A 20,204-nucleotide genomic window follows, 5' to 3' on the forward strand; every position below is an offset into this window, starting at 1 on the left:
CCACCAAAGAGCCTTAAGATAAGCCACCTTCTCGACTATGCTCCTGCGATATCCTGAGCAGAATGCCTGATTGAGAGAGCCTAGACATGTCTTAAGCTACTAAATTTGTTCTGGTAGCAACAGAAAATAGATATATTCCCCATCACATTAGTGAATCTGACCTCTCACCATCACCTTCTATGCCTCTTTCTTCGTGTCCCCCACAATAAGTTCTCCATCAAGTGGTCATCATGCTCCTGGGGAATGAGCCAACATCCAGCCTTCCCTGAACTGATTCTGACTGCCCTGGGTCAAGCCTCTTTCTCTTGAGCCTTTGAACAGCCTGTTAGGGGCTCACGCCAACACCCACCCCTCCCAATCCCCATCACATTGCTCCATTATCCTAACAAAGCATGGACTTTGAACACTGCTGACTTATTTATATCTTGATAGCAAGAATATGCTTTACTTGTAATTAGACAGAAAAAAATGTCACAGCACTTCTCTGCCGGGGGTGGGGGGGGGGAGTAGCAAATCTAAACAAAAACCTACCTGGTCATGTATTCACTCAACAAACACTTGTGAAGCACTAGAAACAAAGAGCAAGCGGTAATGCCTAGGTCACTACTCAGCAGCCCCATCCCCTTCTCCTAGACACTCAGACTACACTTTTTCTTTTTTCAAGTAAAAAAAAAAAAAAAAAAAACCTAGTGTTCTCTCTGTCCTTTCCCACTTCGAATGCTCTTCCTTTGTTAAGACCTGTTTCCTACATGTTTACAGATACACACAGGTACTATAAACAAATGAGGCACTACTGAGAATTGAATTCAGCCATAGCACTCTTCAAGTATACATGGGATTCTAGTAGGTCGCCCTAATAGATACCCTAGTAGCACTGATGAATTAGTGATCGATAAAGTACTTGAAGGTAGTCTGATCTTCAATAGCATTAATATTTCAAATGAATTATTTTTCTATTTGAATTTTATGTGAATTAGTAACATTTGTATTATAGATTATATTTCAATTAGCAATTATTCAAAAATGATGTAACCCCTCTCTGGTCCATTTGTTATGAAAAACAGTAATTTACAACTCCTAGTGCTCAATGAATATTAGAAGAATAAGCCAATGCTGAGATGAATGAATAAATGTGACAAATACTATTTTCTGACCTTCCTAGTGTTCTTAAGGTATATGAATTTCTACCATTGATTATAAAGGGTTTGTACTTCTTTTTTTTTTTAATTTTATTTATTTGTGCATACAGAACTGGGGTACAGGCCAGAGGTGCAGGGGCAGTGAGAGGATTCACCAGAGACAGAGTGGGGAGCAGAACAGACAGATCGATGAAGTGCACTGCAGAGGGGAGCAGCGGGCGGGTCAGAAGAAGTCTGCTGTGCCATGTGGATCACCTCGGGGTTTGGGGATCTAACTCATGCTAAAGCGGCTACAGCCAGCTGACAGTGCTGCATCCTAACCCGTTGTGCCACCAGGAAGGGTCCAGGTTTGTACTTCTTATCCCCAAATGACAGTTAAAGCACGTGCGCGTGCACACGCACACACTCCTCAGACACTGTATTTCTGTATAGATACAGCAGTTCCTAACTGCCGCTTATTCTTGTTCACTGGGAGGTTTGGAGTACTAGCTCTAATCTAGGAACCAATTAGAATGAAGTTAGGGGATACTCGCCTGGAGGTCTGGCAAGCTCCTCATGGTATTGATACAATGAATAGAACAAACTCCCCGTGTGCAGCCTGACCTCCGCCCAGGCTGCAGAGCAAGGAGGGTTGGGGGAAGCACCACAACAGAGACGGAAACAGGGAGCCCAGACCTGGCTGCACACCCAAAGGATACCTTAATAGAAATGGTGGGTTTTGAAGGCTCTTTGCATATAAATATTTTGCTGTAAATGTGCTGTGATCATCATCATTGCACACACCAGTGAATCACGGGTTCATAGAACTAGCAAGCATCTTAGAGCGGACCTCGCCCAGCACTGCGCAAAACCCTTGCCTGCCTCCATTTTGTTTTCTGTTTCTCATAGCACTAATTACCTCTAATAGAAGCATCATCTTATTTATCACGTTCATTGCATTTCGTTGGGCTTCTACCCCCAACTAGAATACAATTCCCACACGGGCAGGGCTTTTCATCTGTTTTGCTCGCTGCCATACTCCAGGCACTTCCAGTAGTGCCTGACATGTACCAAGTACTGGACAAATATTTGTTGGACGAACCAAGCCTAGCTCAGAGCCCCACTTTCTTACACTGAGGAAATGAGACCCCTGCCAAGTGCACTGCCCTTGTTGAAGTTACAGGACCTGTCAGTAAGAACACTCTGTCCAGAATCCATGTCGGCCACCTTGACACTACCATTCTAAATAAAGGAATGAGAATCTCTTTATGTGGCCCTCTCCTCCCATCCCCTTGATGCACTTTGCCCTCAGCGAGCAATAGAACTCAGTCTCCTTTCCTTCCAAAGAGCCCTATATACCATAAAGTTTCAAGAAACATACAGCGCATGAGGTTCAGGAAACATTCCTCCTGTGGGCTCCAATGGAAAGCGGCTTTAGAGAGCTAAATGGCATTTCAGAACACTGGCACTCTCTCCCTTTGAGATGCCCCAAGGAGCATGTCATTATGCATGCTCCGTATCCAGCTACAGTCAGTGACTAGCTCCTGGGTCAGGGCAAAAAGCAACTTGCTGCTGGGCAACTTTCTAAACACATTTGCTTGATTTCCTGTGCTGAAGTCAGATCCCCTAAAGAATCTGCAACTTTCTTTCAAGGTAAAGAACAAAAGAATTTGTTTGACATTTTTTGCTAATGATTTGTCGAAAAATATCCTTAAACAACAGAGCTGGGAACATCCCCTAATCCAATTGTCAACAGGGATAATATCACAGATTTTCCCTGTTAAACCAATTTCCCGACTTCCTAGTGTAATTAGCTCTGGGTCTGCTATAGGGGGTTAGCTTTTTAATTGTGGCAATTCTAAGTACATCAAAATGTAGTCACACCTGGGGTTTACTACCTTACCTGACTTGCTTTTGCATCTGCTATATAGAAATAAAGTCACACATTTCCTGCACACATTAAGCAAAGAGGAAGTGATATTTTTAGAGCAGAAGCAATAGAAATAAATCAGCTCAAATTTCTCCTTTTTATCTGAGTTAGCAGTGTGATCTCCAGGCACCAGAGCGAATAGCATCTTCCCAAGTAATCTGCCCATGCCCAAATACTGGAGTGTGTGTGTGTGTGTGTGTGTGTGTGTGTGTGTGTGTGTGTGTGTTGGGGACATGGGCAGTAAGAGGTATTGTGGAAAAAGAAAGGCTTAGGAGAAGTCCTTACTGATGACCTCAACTCAGAAGCTGGCTCTAGAATACCTGTCACATGGGCATGTATGTGTGTTTTAAGATTGATTTATTTATGCTTACAGACTGTGGTACAGGCCAGAGGTGTGGTGGGTGAGAAGATTCAGCAGAGACAGAGTGGGGAGCAGAACAGGCAGATCTACTGAAATCCACTGCTGAGGGGAGCAGTGAGAGGGTCAGGAGAGGTCTGTCACGCCATGTGGGTCAGCTCCCTGGCCGGGGGATTGAACTCATGATGCAGTGGCTTCAGAAAGATTCATAGTTTGATGCTTTAACCCGTTGCACCACCAGGGAGAGCCCACAAGCATGTGTTTTTAATGATGATGAGGTGACCGAATGAACACCCACCCTGAGAACACAATTGTTACATGTCTACAGAAAAAGGGAAGACAGAACAAGTCTGTAAACAAAGTCTTAAGTGAAATGTTTTAAATTATGCCAATTCCCCTTTACAAATGGGGAAAGAAAGGAATTTTCCTCCAAGCTGATGTCCTTGTGCTGGTGAGTTATACCTGACCACACACAGATTATCTAAGATTACAGAACTGTCAAGTCATATTTCTTGGGATTTCCACCAAAATATATATATATATATGTTTGGTTTCCTGAATTGCCTGAGAAAGCCAAAATCTGCAGACTTAAAACGAGAGCTTTATTTTCCCCTTGTTTTCTCAGGCCATATCCATCCTCCTTGTCAAACCCTCTAATAATCACTCGCCCGCATAAGGTACCTTACATTTGCGAACTTTCACACATACTGGATCCACAAAGTCATCTAGAAATATCCAAAATCTGACCACCTCTTACCTCCTCTATTGCTATTACCTAGTCTAACTCACTATCACCTCTCACTTTTTTTTGCAACAGCCTCTTAATGGGGTTCCCCATTTCTGACCTTGCTCTCTTTTGCCTGTTCTCCAAACTGTAGTCCCAGAGATCCCCTTTAAAACTTAAGTTAGATCACATCACTCTTATGCTCAAAACACTGAAAATGCTCCCAGTGCATGATGGCCTGCAAAATCCTCCATCACTTATCTCCTAGTCCTCACCCTCTCACGAGATCCTTCACTCCACAAGTGCTAGCTTCTTTGCTCTTCCTTGATCCTGCAAGGTATGCTCATGTCTGTGAACCTCTTCTCCAGCTATTTGTGGTCATCATAATCAATCCTATTCTCCTGTGAAAAGTCGCATGACTGCATCCTTAAGTTCAAAGATTGACTAGAAAGAATCACAGTTCAGTTGCAGGTTATGATCATAGCTAAGATTCATAATACAGTTAAAGAAGAAATAGAGCTAAAACAGCAGGAAAATATATGCATTGACAGAGTCCAGAGAGGTCAGCATAAGCTTCTGATGACCTTCCTCATCTGAGGATACACACAAGGGGTTTTTCCCTCTCGCAGAAAACTACAGGGACAAGTGTGAAATGTCCCTGCCAAGGGAAATACATTTTAACCCCAAAATCTGAGGGTTTTGTAGGAGGCTGGTCACATAAGCACATCAGGCTAGCAGTCAGGCATGGCCACTGAGACACAGAAACAAAAGAAGGAAACCAGGCACACATCATCAATCATGATGTTTGTGCAAAGCACCTGACAAGCCGCCATGTATGGTGTAGACAGCAAATAATCTATCAGTGATAGAAAGAATATTTTGAGGGCTACAATCCCAGGGGTTGGCGAAGAGTAAGTCGAAAATATTTTCAGACATTCAAGGACTGGACAAGCTGAACAGCCATGTTAACCCTCCCTTCATACCCCCTAATCTTGCCACGCTGCCCTGTCACTGATGGCATTGCCCTGCCCTGGGTAAGCTTAACTACCTATAATAAGCATAGAGAGAGGGAAAGATTTAGAAGAGTTATGAAAGTGGCCACTGGCTCTGTCATATGAGCAAAAATGAAATGTGTTGTGCTGGTCTGGCCCAACACTGGGCTGTTTGTTTCTGCAGCAAAAGCTGACAAATACATCATCTCTGCTGCCTGAAATGCTCTTTCCCTACAAATGTCTTATACATGAGGCTTAATCTTCATGGAATTCAAGTCTTTACTCAAAGCTCACATTTTTTATAAGGCCTACACTGATCACCCTCTTTAATACTTTAATTAGTCCCCAACACTCCTTCTGCAGATTTTTTTCTTCATTTAGAAAGTAGATTTATGTTTCCAATAGATTTATGTTTCCTATTAACATGCTTGATCTTTTTTTCCTTAGCACTTGATCACCTAACATGCCACATACTTTATTCATTCATTATGTCTTCTGTCCTCATTACTTGGTCCCTGCCACTCTCAATTTGGCTAGAATATAAGTTCCACGATGGTTGGAATATTTGTCTGCTTTGTTTACCAGTTTAGCCAAAGAACTTGGAATATTGCCTAGCATGTAGCAGGTACCACACACACACACATCCACACACACACACAATCACTTGACTATAGTAGAGATTATTATCCCTATTTTACAGTAAAGGAAATTGTGAGGCAGATTAATAAAGCAATGGAGGCAAGAAACTTATTAAGTGCATAGAGCTGAGTCTAAAACTAGTCAAAGTAACTCAGTAAGCTGTGAGCACAGAAGGGAAAAATCAAAGTAATATACAGTATTAAACTCAATATTATATCTAAGGAAATTATGTGATTCTGTAATGATAAAAATTTATAATATTCCCTTAAGTTCAAAGACCTGTAAGATTAAATGGAAAATATATTTATATAACTTAGGATACCTCCAGTTCAAAGGTCATTAGAATTAGAAGGAAAATATGACAACACTAATAGTAGTTAGCAGTTAATACCAATATAACACAAATTATAAACTAAGACCATTCAAAGGGTTTTAGTTATATTAACACATGTAATTCTCACAACAAACCTATAAAGTTCTTTTTGGTATTATTCACTTTGTACAGACTAAGAAATGGAGGCACAGAGAAACTAAGCTTCTTGTCCAAAGTTGCACAGCTAGTAAGTAGTACAACCAGGATTTAAACCTAAACAATTTGGCTTGAGGCCAACCTTCGACAGCCCAACCTTGGCCACTATAAGGTATCTTGAGAAGCACAGAATTATAAGGGATCAACTTGAGTGGGTATTAGCAGAATTATTTGAGGAGCATAAAATCAGATAATGTGAGTTAGACATCCATTCCCTTTTGAAGTCGAGTAATCTGAGCAATGGCAACCATATCAAAGGGGCTTGGAAAGGCCGCATGGGTGGTCCAAAGACTTGTGACTGCAGGCTCATACCTGGACAACACCTCTGGTTGTAAATAACCACAGGAATTTGGAAAGATATCTATTATTTTCGGAAGCATAGTCTTTTAAATGTCGGAAGATTTATAACTAAAAGCAAAGGTTTGAGAGAATCAAACTAGATTGTTACATTTTTGTACACAATGATATCTATGCAGTTGTATTTTAAGAGAATGTTTCCCTTTGGAGTGACAGTCTTATAACTCCTATCTAAAATTTGGAACTGATAACTGATTACACTTAACTTCTGGTAGAATTTTACTGTATTCTATACTACTACTGGAGTACCTATGAGAACTTTCAGTTCACAATACATAAAATCAATTTATTATTATATTTATTTAATACTCTAAAGTTTTATTTTTAGAGATAAACAAATAATTAAAGGATAATTAAAAGTCTGAAAGAAAATGAATACAATATATTATATGTAAAAACGCAGTTTAAAATACTTGACGTTTAATTAACTAAATTGGTAAATAGTACCATACATTATTTAAAAGCACTTTGAAGCACTGTTAAAATCTATTAGATTTATAAATAGAACAGTAAAATTTGTATATAGAATTCGAACACAGAAGAAAAACTAAGTTTGGGGATTTATAACTTTAATAAACTGAATATCAATATTTAAAACCCACGGAAAACTTCTGAATAATATGCCTTGAGAAGATCAATACTTCACTTCTAAAACACATAGCTCTCTGGACTGGGTCCAATATTCTCAGGCCATTGCTGTGTTCCCAGAAAGCACATATCACATCTGTATGTTTTCTGTAAGATAGGGAAGGAAAACGTTTCACACTGAGTGAAGTAGATGTCTTTTTCTCAAACCAGGAAAACTCCTTGTGGCTGGTCTGTTTCGTACCAGCTGTAACTGTTGAAAACTCTGAGAGCTTTCAAGCAATTTCCATGAAATCTAGGAACTTTCAAGAAGGAGGGAATATTTATGTTCCTTTCTGCCAATGAATTATTTATATTATTTAGCGAAATGCAAGATTTGGAAACACTGTGAAAATAGCCTATCTTTGCAAAACACTTTTCCTGTGGGCATGAAGTGATTTCAGATAATGTTTCCTGGCTCTGGCAATTCATATCCTCAACAAGCAACACTTTGGACCTCAATATTGATTGTCTTGAATCTTTGAATTGTCCTTAATGCCACAACCTCAGGAGGGTGGTTTGTGGCAGAGAAACCCACTTCCATTAAAACTCAAGGTGTCAATTTGCTAAAAAAAAAAAATCCTTTTAGATTGCTGTTGAACAGAGGGAAAGTTTTCCTAAGTCCTTTTTAATTGAATCATAAATCTGAAGAGCAACCTTCTGAAAGCCAAGAAGGTTGCTTCCTATGTAAAGAATATACCATTCTTCAACCACGAAGCTTGTAAATCAGAATATCCCCAGGTATCTAATGTACAGTGTATGTGTAAGGTTATATGATTCAGAAAGGAAGGGCGGATATATGATATGATATACATTTCTCTGTCACAAACCACCCTCCTGGGTTGTGACATTAAAAACATGATACATGAGCCTTCTCTGGTAGTGCAACGGGTTAAAGCGCAGCACTACAAAGCTAGCTCAGCCGCTTCAGCATGAGTTCAATCCCCAGCCAGGGAGCTGACTTACATGGAGTAGCAGACCTCTCCTGTCTTACCCGCTGCTCCCCTCACCAGTGTAATTTATCAATCCCCACTCTGTCTCTGGTGAACCCTCTCACCGCCCCTGCACCTCTGGCCTGTACTGCTCTGGATGCACAAATAAATAAATCTTCAAAAAAATATACACACCACATGATAAATGTAATTTGAAATTTCTATGGAACAATACAGTATTTGATCTTTAACTCCACTCGAAGCTAAAAGTAAGAAAATTGAAAGCAGTGGGATGGGTAAACCAGACCTGAATATGGCTGTACCTCTCCATGGGCAAGTCACTTACCCTCCTTGAGCTTCAATTCTTCATTTAGCAAACAGATGTAGGAATCACCGAACTGTCTACCTCTCAAAGTTGTTATAAAGGTCACATTCCAGCACGTTATAAATTAAATGAATTATGTTTTTCCTTCTCTGTAAACTGTTGTGCCACATTGAGGGAGCTGTGCATATAAAATAAAAAGCAGAGTAACTAGCCAAACATATGATATGATATACATGGCTTGAAGGCTTCCGGTGATAGTGGGCGGGGGAGGTGTCTTTCAGGAAGCTTTTGACCCTAATCTAACTTCCTACAGTGATTTCTGGTTTGGAAAAACATTGAACCTATTATGATGGATGAACATTCATCGACTCATCTAGTGTGAGGTCACTGAATGACAACATGATGAAAATAGGAGATTACATACTAGATTCCATTATCACTTTGTTTGGACAATGAAAGTGACTCTCTTCAGTTTTCAATTATCTTCTCTACTTATACCTTGCCAGTCTTTTTTTTTTTTTACACTATCTTTCCTAATTGCTCTGTATATGAGAGAGGAAGAGACATCAATAGCATGCAAATATGATATAACCCATAATTTTGCAGGACTTAAGATTTGTTAGCACAAAAAAACTAATTACACAGAGTTTATGAAACAGTCTCAGTCTTCATTAAAGACACAGCTATTATTATATCCCCAGTTACTTTCTAATTGCACTCTTTATTATTGTTGACAAATTCAGAAGCTTAAGACTCAATTATGGAGACTGCTTATTGACTGCAACTCTGTTCCTATTAACTATTCCTATTAAAAAGAATTAGCAAAACTGTCAGATTCTATTCCTAATTCATGAGGAATAGTTCTCTTGATGAATTAGAAGCTGAACTATTTGATTAATGACCTCTTGGAAATATAGTCTCTTAAAATGATTTTCAAGTCATAAACTGGCAATCTTCCTGCATTCTTAAGTACAACTAATGTAGTTCTTTTATTTTGTTTCTGACTTCGGTCCCTGTGATTTAATTCAAAGTTAGGACTGTTTGCATATACTTACTGTAAGGTATTTTGCTGGTATGAAAACTAGAGAACCAATAAAGGTTGCTTTATACTGAATAACCTTAAATTATCATCTGTGCAGGGGTGAAAAATAACTGAATTGCATGAAAAGGGGAAAAGAGTAAGAGGCACCATGGAGAAGGTTTTAGTGTACTGTGTGCTGGTCTCAAGCTCCTAGTTTCTGAGAGTTGCACGTGTTTTTGCATTCAACTTTTACTGTGAACTTCCACCACGTCATCTTAACATTTTTTTTTCTTTTGTCAAATGAGACATCAAGAATAAGTGATTGCAAAGGCCCCTCCAGTTCTATGATTATGATTTTAATAAAAACAAAGTGAGCCCACTATAACAACATGTTCTTTATCTTTCCCACCCCTAGTTTCCACTTTGTGGTTTCTCCCTAGAATGGATTTATGTCTTGCAGTCAATATTTCTCCTTTCGTGATTTCTAATTCCTCCTCAAAGTCATGTGGATCTCTATCACACATTCTGGAAGAACAAATTCTGCTTAATGATACTTAGAAATGAGAAGCACATTAGACTAAGGCCCCCTAAAACTGCCTTCAGTTATCCTCTCTGTATATTCCCAAACTATTAGTACTGGTGTATATAAATAATATCCATAGGTCTTATTCAGGAGAGATAGAATCCATTTTTCTCAACACACAATATAGAAAATGGAGGCCGTGATCTAAATAATTCAAGTGCCCTCATACATATTCATATGTACTCGCAACATGTTCTACAATGACCCAGATATTTCAAGAGAGAAAAGGAGCAGAAATTAGGTAGGAATCAGACTAAGTGCAATGGTTAAGGAAGTAGAAATCTTTAGCTCTAGTCTAAAATCTGCCCCTCACTACTTATGCAAAAGTCTCCATCACCCCAATCTAAGTGTATAAAAAGTGAATGGTAATTCTATCGCCCTTCACAGACTCATCCTCAAAAATACTGAATAAAATGTGTGTGAGAACACTGTATGCTACAGAACTGCTATGTACTAGGATTTGAGCTGTGTAAATCTAGGATTCTATGAATAATCCTTTGTCCCTTCACTATACCAAACAGCTAGATTCCCCACCCTTAACAGTGAGTAATGCAGCTGAGGGGAAATCTCTGAACTCATTGTAGATGATCTAGATTCTGTGCCCGATATCATTTTTTATTAACCATGTATCCTTAGATCTCAAAAATCTGAAGCCAGAAGTCTGGTAACACTTCCATTCAATTTCTCCCTTAACTGCTAAGAGAAATCCAGAACTAAACCATGAGAGCTGGAAAACTAGCTAGAAAATCTTACAAAATAGCTAAAGCAAATTCTGAGCTGTCATATTAAATTTGAAGGCCTATGAATCAGATCTATGGGATAATGAGTGTAAATGAGTAATCCTCTTAGATATGCTCAGAGCTTGATGGAATACGCTTTAGAGTTAGATCAGCAGAAGTGTGGGAAGGATGACTGGGTTTGATAAGATAAACTATCTTCCTAGGAGAGAAACTGCACATAGGGTTTTTAATTTTATTCAAAATATTTAAAGTACAACCCAGTAAACTGTTTGTACTACACAAACAATTGCAAAAACTAAATTTCAGTATCTTCTGTTGGTTGTAAGAAGGCACTACTACCCCCTCCACCGACATGGTATGTGACATTGGCCAACTAACTTAACATTTCTTAACAATCATCGTATGCATTTACCTTGCAGTTTGTATGTATTATATGTGCCCTTCATCCTCACTATAATCCAACTGGGAAATATTTATATATTTATATATGTTATCTATATCTATATCTATATATATGTTATATTATAGACAAGAAGACAAGAATTCAGAGAAAGTTTCCCAATATATAAAAAGACCCAAGGAAATTACTCCAAACCCGGTCTTCTGACTATATAGTGTGCGACACTGAGTCACCATCCAAAAAGATAAGTGGGCTGCTCACAGCATCCCCACCAATAACAAGACAGGATTAATAAACACAGCTTTGCTGACTTATCGAAACTAAAATGTTTAGTCAGGTAAAATATACATTGTTTATTGTTGCCTTCACAATTCAAAATTGCTTTATGTAATTTTGAACAACACAATGATGTTCTGGAAAGAGAGCAGAATGTAAACTAAGGCACATTGGCCCTGAGACCTGAACTTATGCCTCTTTCCATTTGTATGACTATATGACAACCAGAAGGTACAAAACAAAGGAACTGACAAAGCAAACCAAACCTTAAAAATGTGAGTACAGAAGTGATAATGCTAGAGATGGGGCAAGATGGGGGTGGGAACATAGCTCCAGAGGACATAAGTGCATTAGTGGTGGTTGTGTTGTGGTAATATACATCCGAAGATGTCATCCCATGCCACTAAGTCATATATGGTGTTGTAAAACAATGCTACTTCAATAAAAATGAATGAATGAATAAACATAAGTAAATGTAATTTCATTCTGTAGGCTTCAGTTTCTTACAAAACCTTAATGTATGGATATTCAATCCCATTTTACAAATGAAGAAATAAACTCAAAGAGATTATTTTCCCAAGTATACACTGCTAGTAACTAGAAGAGTTGAGACATAATGAAGCAGTGGTTAAGAATAAGTAAGAACTGTCCAGGCAAAATGGAAGGAAGTAGGGCCTCAGTGACAGAGGCTGCACATATTTGGTAGGCAAATTCTCGACTCACTGTACTATGACCATGTGTCTGTTAGTGTGGCACCCGCCAGTCTTTAGGCTTAAGCAAATGGTCCTAACCATGGTGTCTATGACAACTAGGATTTTCACATGATCCTATAACTTTGAAAATGGGAAACTTTATATAGAAAACAACAGATGAGTTGGCTGGTTCCAAATGTGATATATTCTCTTTATTGCTGTTCAGAGAACAGTTATATCATCTGGGTATAACATTTTTAACAGGATACTACAGTAAAAATCACCAGTGAGGATTATTTTTGACATAAAAGTGGACCATGACACACTCTAGAGTTTACACCAAAAGAGAACAGCTCCTGACAGCCTCAACAGGAAAGACAGTGGAGACCACTATTCAAGACCAGTTGAGCTATTTCATACTAAACAAGATCCAATATATAGAGGTCTATGAACAAGCTGAAGACAGAACTCAATAATTTCCATTTTTTCACATGAAGAACACATTTCTCCACTTTAGACATCTTCCCATCAATTCAAAAACAATGAATAAATCAACTAAAATACCTTTTGGAAAGGCTGAATACATCATTCTAGTGGATGCCTTCTTCCACTGTAATAAAATTATCCCATTTTCAGATGGTGAATATGTCCCCAAATTTCTGTAATATATTTCTGAGCTAAATAAGTATTTTGATGTACCATAATTGACCTAACTGAAACACAGCAGGTTTTATGTTCTTCAGTGACAACTACAACCCAGGAGTAGAGCAAGGCAGTTCTGACGTGTTTACTTCATTATTCAACCTACTTTCTTAAAAATAAATAACTTTTTTGGTAAAAATGTCTTTTTCCATGATTGGGCTATTTAACAGGCAATGTTTGATGTTCAAACATACACTATCTGAACTGAATATCGAACATCTGTTTAATCTTAGACCAACTGAAAAGCCATCAAAGCCACTGCTCTGTGTCTGTTTGCACTGAGAAGATAATTAATTCTCCTTTTTGAATTCTAAGTAAATCGATCTTCCCTAGATTCATTCCTACATCTTTGCTGGGTGCAAATGTTCATAGGCCAACAGTGTAATCCACTGTCTACCAAGTGCCAGAACAATCTCTATCCTAATTCTAAAATTAGAGAAACAACCAAACAAAAAATCTTGGGCCTACACAATGCTGATTGAAATATTCATACCTTTTTCATTGTGTGTCAGGAGACAAACAGTGATGTTAGTCATAAAATCACATAGGCCAAACGAAAGAAACACACTTCATCAGACTCCAGACCATGAGCCAACAGCTTCAACAAGCTGTGGTGCAGCAATATGATATTAGATGCAATTGTTTTAAATAAGCTTTTTTTTTTTGTCTTCTGCTGAAATAAAAAAAAAAATCTGTCCCCTGAAATGAACCACTTTCAACTTCAAAATTTTCAGCTTCCAAAAATCACTGCCCATATAACATAGCTATCTGTACCTCTTCACTTCTCCTGGTTCCGCTTTACCACCAAGGGTGAATGCAGGTTGAGGAGTGAATGCAGGTCAGATTGCTCCTCAGAGATGGGGTGAAGTAAAATGCATGGAAATGGGAAGGCAGGTAGACATCAGATAGATTGCCTACATAATTCCAGGTGTCATGTGCTTGCCAAATTCACTCATTGAATGAATGTCATTTATCATGTTAGTGATTTCTCAGAATACAATCTTTTCCTGAATAGTCAGCATCTCACATTCTCAGGGTCTGGCTTTGAGGTTACGATGGTCACGTGAACGTACTTTCATAGCTAGATATGATATGGATATACAATAGATGTATAGGTAAGTGTGAGACAGAGTCAAAGAGATACAAACTCATTGTCTCGACAGAACAATTGAATTTATTTGAAAATCTGTTTGAACAGGAAATCTTATTAACAGGCCATATGTAAGAAACTGGAATGTGGGTAAAGGAAGAGGCAAGGAGGAAAGCTGTTTGGACTACCACACTGTCACATAGCGTCCACTCCCAAGGGCACAGGAAACCCTAACATTCAATGACTACCATTTCTCTCACTATGCAAACCTCAGTCACAGACTGGTATTGGAAAAATGCAACGACTTTTTCTGCCACTGAAATTGATTTCTACTTTGAAACTTCCTTTTTACAAGTTGGCAGGAACCTACTCTCAGTCATTTCATAGACCTATCTCCTTTCACTGCTGTCATATCTAAGTTCTGTCGGGACATCTATTTCCACTCTGCCATGGTGGGAAGTCCTGTTAGTTTTATAAAATCTCCGTTTAGGCCCTCCCTGGTGGCGCAGCGGGTTAAAGCACAGCATTGAGAATCTGAGGCCGCTTCCGCATGAGTTCGATCCCCGCCTGCCCCGGAGGTGACCACATGGTGTGGCAGACCTCTCCTGGCCCGCCCGCTGCTCCCCTCAGCAGTGTACTTCTGTACTTCGTCGATCTGCCTGTTCTGCTCCCCACTCTGTCTCTGGTGAAGCCTCTCACCCTCTGCATCTCTGGCCTGTACCCCAGTTCTGTATGAATAAATAATAATAAAAAAAAAAAATCTAAAAAAAAAAAAAAAAAAAAAAATCTCCGTTTAAAATCCTGTTGGTGTGGCAGTGGGTTAAAACACAGCACTAAGAAGCTAAAGCCACTTCAGCATGAGTTTGATCCCCAACCCCGGAGGTGACCCACATGGAGTGGCAGACCTCTCCTGACCTGCCTGCTGATCCCCTCAGCAGTGGACTTCGTCAGTCAGCCTGTTCTGCTCCCCACTCTGTCTCTGGTGAAGCCTCTCATCTCCCTGCACCTCTGGCCTGTACCCCAGTTCTGTATGCATAAATAAATAAAACTTAAAAAAATCCTGTTGGTGCAAGGAATGTTTTGTTAACCTAAGATGTAGGCTTTTGGAAACCATGGTCAGTGAATTGTCTTTGTTTCTCTGGTCCATCATGCCAAATCCCTCCTCCAAAGCAACTGGTTTATTCATTCAACAAATATTGACAAAGTTTTTGCTATATCCCAAACACCATTCCAGCAGAAAACAAAATCTTTGCTCTCAGAAGGACAAACGGATAATAAACACTGGATGATGTAGATTGCATAGTGTTTCAGTTGCAGATGGGTGCTATTGGAGAAAAATCAAGCAGGAGAGGGAGAATGAAGGGAGGCTGCAATTTTGTAATTTTAGATTAGCTGGAAGGCTTTACTTTCAAAGTGACATTTCAATAAAAATCTGTAGGAAGAGCGGGGAGTATATCCATGTGATGTCTGGTAGAAGTGTGTGCCAGGCCAAGCTGACAACAAAACAATGCCCCCAATACAGAGAAAAGGAGACTAACAGAGTGGTCAGAGAGATGGCAACGGAGCAGGTGGGAAGACAGTCATCACGGAATGGTCTCCTCACCCCTGTCCCACACAAGCTCTGTGTGTATCCTGTATGAACTGGTCAAATTTCTTAGTAGCCTTATTTCAAAGAAAAAGGAAATGAAACTGCTGAAATTAATGCTGATAAAACATTCTATTTAATCTACTATATCCAAAATATCTCAACACATAAACAATATAAAATTATTAAGGACCTATATTGCTTTTCTATACTAAGGTTTCAAACTTCCGCTTATGTTATACTTATGGCACACCTCAATTTGGACTAGTCATATGTGGCTTGTGGCTGAAATGCTGAACATCCCCTTCTATACTTGAAAGGGGGGAAGGGCAAGGAGGGAAATAATCAATGGCTATGTCATGGACAACATCTTGTCCTCTTGTCCCCGTAAAACATTCTTTCATGATGCTGCTTTAGGGACACAGGAGTACTACCTTTCAGGCATTATCTTCTCAAATTTTTGCCTTTTCTGATGATAAAAGTCACATGTACCCACAGAAATTCAAGCAGCGCTAGAATGAAGCATGGAAAGTGGCTCTTTACCTGAGCCGGCTGAGGCTCGGGGGGGGTTGCTAGCCTGTGAGTGCACGGTGTTCACTACCTGCCACGGGACAGGTTGACTTGCTGTTTTTCTTGTTGTTGTTGTTGGTGGTGGTGGTGGTGGTGTTGTTTTGTTTTGTTTTTATTTATTTACTTATGCTACAGAACTGGGGTACAGGCCAGAGGTACAGGGGTGGTGAGAGGATTCACCAGAGACAGAGTGGGGAGCAGAAAAGGCTAATGGACGAAATACACTGCTGAGGGGAGCAGCGGGCTGGTCAGGACAGGTCTGCTGCACCCTGTGGGTCACCTCCATGCTGGGGATAGAACTCGTGCTGCAGTGGTTTCGGGACAGCTTCATAGTGCTGTGCTTTAACCCCTTGCACCACCAGGGAGGGCCATGACTTGCTGTTTTAATGTGACTACTTCAATTTACTGTTTCTAAAGTGAAATTTGAGAAAGCCCAGGACCCATGGCAGAAAATCTGTAAGGAAATTGTGTAGATCTCCATGAACAAGATGTACCTATACAACAGCAAACTGATGTGGCAGAGTGTGTCTAGAAACTATGCTGTGATTGAGTCTCCTCTTTGCACATCCAACATACTCAGGCAACTCAGAATCTGGGAGGGTGAAACAGGCTTCAGGCAGCCACACTTTGAAGCCAGAGGTGTATAAGATGGTCCAGAGCACAAGCTGTGCCAGCTCTGCATCTATGACCAACAGCAATGCACAATGGAATCCCCCTCTTTTCCTCTTAGCAGCCATCTGTAGTCTTCCCCTAGCCCCTCAGACCATTCTTCCACTCTCAATCTTAGTTCCAACAGAATTGCAACTCCACGGGGACAGGGGTTGTTATGTGTAATTCCCTGCTGCACCCCCAGAGCTCAGGACAGTGCCCGCTATACAACAGGTGCTCAGAAAAGGTGATGAGTAAATGACCAGACAGGTAAGCTGGTAGCACTAACCTTGAACTCCACCATCTTCCCGCAGCTAATCCTGCAAACCCACCTACATTTGCATCTTTTCCTTTTCTATTTCCAGCGGGGCCCTCAGTCATGAGGGTTATTACCCACTCTCCTGAACTCTTGTTAATGTTGATATTTTGAGTCATAAATCTTCTAAATGGCAACTAGAAAGGACACTCCTTTCCAGAAGGTTTTTGATTTCTTTTGCCTAGGGTCATTGAAGGACTCAGTCTCTATGTCACCGGTAGGTTACGAGATATATTTCTGAAATATGCAGATGCGAACATTGAAACTGCTCCTTCATCCATGGGCTACAGAACACAGGCATGCAAATGACATTAGTATTTTCTGTATTTCCATGTACACTCATAGCCCTCATAGCCAGGTGCATTATCAATGAGCAGTAATATTTCTAAAGGATCTTTTTTTCCCTGAGCAGATTTGAGTAGCTGTAACATAGACCACATGCCCCAGAATGTATAAAATATTTAGTACCTGGGCATTTTACACAAGTTATATATAGACCCCGATTGTAGTTCAAAGGTTATTTACTTATATTATAAACTGATACTCCATATATATATATACATACACACATATATATACCCTATATATCTATCTATATACATATATCTATCTATATCTATCTATCTATCTATCTATCTATCTATCTATATATATATATATATATATATAAAATCACTTTACAAATCACCAATTATAAAATGAAGCAATGGAAACAGAATGTCACCCCAGTTTGGTAGTTTCTCAAAAGCAGAGCTCCTTGATGCTGACAAGGAAAGCTAACATGGAAAATGGGGCAGGTTACTAGTGACTTCTGTGAGGTGTCCTCTGACCTCACGCACAAGTGCCAGCTGCAGTCAACCTTCTGAGATACAACTTCAGACTGCAAAAACATCACTTCCCCATTTCCTTTCATCCCCTTTTTATAGTAGTGGCAGTAGTCACCCCAGGAACCTGGGCTATCCAAGTTGAGACTGTGTAGCCTCAGTCGGCACCACTAATCACCTGGCCTGGCACAAGAGCATAGACACCTTTGTGTCATGGTGACTTGTGGCTGCGATCCAGTGCCTCAGTTCAAGATGTTTTTGATTAGTAGCACAAGGCCCTGTACCACCCAGAGGTCAAAACACCACAATTCCATTGAACATTTTGAACCCAAAGAGATCATAAGCTCCCCTGAAACAAGCATCTTTGGTCCTAGAAAAGCACTGTCCTAAGACCCTTAATGCTAATGAGCAGAAATTCTTCTTAACCTTACAAAAAGTCTTCTCATAGAGCTTCTGATTTTGTGCTCTGAGATTGGGGAGAAGGGCTGTTTTTCTTAATTGGTCCCTACGTGATTCATCTTTTCAAAGAAACCTCTTACCTTGGTTCACATTAGATTCACCCCTGAAGCTTCTGGAATCTAGGATTCTTGGATCCCACCCAGACTAGAATCATCTCAGGGAAGGATCATGTGTGTGTGCGCAGGCATACTCGCTAAATTTCATGGGTGCTTCCATTGCATAATGAAGTTTTAAGTCCCCTATTTTAAGCCAAGACTTTAATAAAAACTTACTGGAATGCTGATGTAGGCGTGATGCGTGGAAAGGATGACTGTGACTGGGAGTCAGGAATAAGTTTAACATTCATCATCCAGTGGCCCATCATCAGTGATTCAAACTACAGCAATCAGTAGTGTCCTTACTCAGCCATTTTTTTTGGTCTGCTTTTGAGCAATGAATAAGGTTGCATACTTTGGAGACTTATATTCGAACATTCTCAGTGATTTAAATCCCTGCTGATCTAAATCAACTAGACGTGTTTTGTGTTTTCTGAAAGTAACAATATAAAAATATTACAAATGTAGAGTGGCTGGTAGGGACTCTGAAGCAAGGGACTTAAGCTTGACACAAGCTATTAAATGTTATTTCTGTTCTTTCATTCTTTAACATTTATCGGGAAAGTCTAGTCAAAGAACTAGATTCTAGAAGATCAGTGTACCCGCACTTGTAACAAACTATTGTTCATTAGTTTATCTGTCTAGTGAATAAATGATTTTGAGTTACAAAATTTCCAGTATATTTAAAGAAAATAATTTACACATTCCACATATTTTCTCTAATTTCTCTATCACCACAGTTCCTATTTAGAGCTGTTACTTATTTATGTGAATTTAAGAATTCAATCTATATCCAAAGTCATAATCAGAGGACAATATTGTGAGGTATCATCCAAGATTAACTCACTCAGTAAAGTCCTTCCATTAGTTGCCTGTTGCTATAGCAAAATGGAAATTAAAACTTGTGAATTCTAAATCTGATAGCTGCCAGACGGGTAGGATACAGACAAAATACATTTCCATTATGATGATGAATTTTTTTTTATAACTTGGCTCTCCATTTCCCCTTCTCTCCCCCTCACTCCATATGATCCCCAGCCCACCCCCTCCTCACAGAAAGATAAGCCACTTTAACCAATTATCCTTTTTTCCCCCACACTCAAGAGTTCTTTACAGGTCTTTTTCTATTGGTGAACATTTCCAAAATAATCTGGCAAACAGAGTCTTCAGCATCTTGCTATTTCATTTAACTATAGTGCATGGAAATCCCTTCAAATATTTTTGTTAATGACTGTGTAATATTCTTTGATTTACATGTCATATTTTACTCAGCCAGTGCATTTTTTATCAAAAAATTTGCAAGTGTATGTGTGTTTGTATGTGTGTATATGTTCATAGTACACATGTAGAAGTTTCTACTAACCATAAACAATGAGTTGTTTAGGAATTTCTTATACCCTGTTCATGGGGACAGGGGCACCTATGCTCAGGACCCTAGGGCCCTTCCAGACATAACTTTAAATACCTCCTCATGGGACTTTTCATCTGCATCTTTTCTGACATCCTTTATAATCAACTAAATTTTGAGACACCAATCAGGAATAAAGATGAAAACACCAAAAGAAAAGGAGAATTAAGATAGTCTCCTGAAGAACAGATGAAACTCAACAAAAATAAACAACCCCATCAAAAAATGGGCAGAAGAGCTAAAAAGACACTTCTCCAAAGAGGAAAT

This window comes from Condylura cristata, unplaced genomic scaffold, assembly GCF_000260355.1.
Source record: "Condylura cristata isolate star-nosed mole 26May11 unplaced genomic scaffold, ConCri1.0 scaffold00019, whole genome shotgun sequence".
In the NCBI taxonomy this organism is placed as follows: domain Eukaryota; kingdom Metazoa; phylum Chordata; class Mammalia; order Eulipotyphla; family Talpidae; genus Condylura; species Condylura cristata.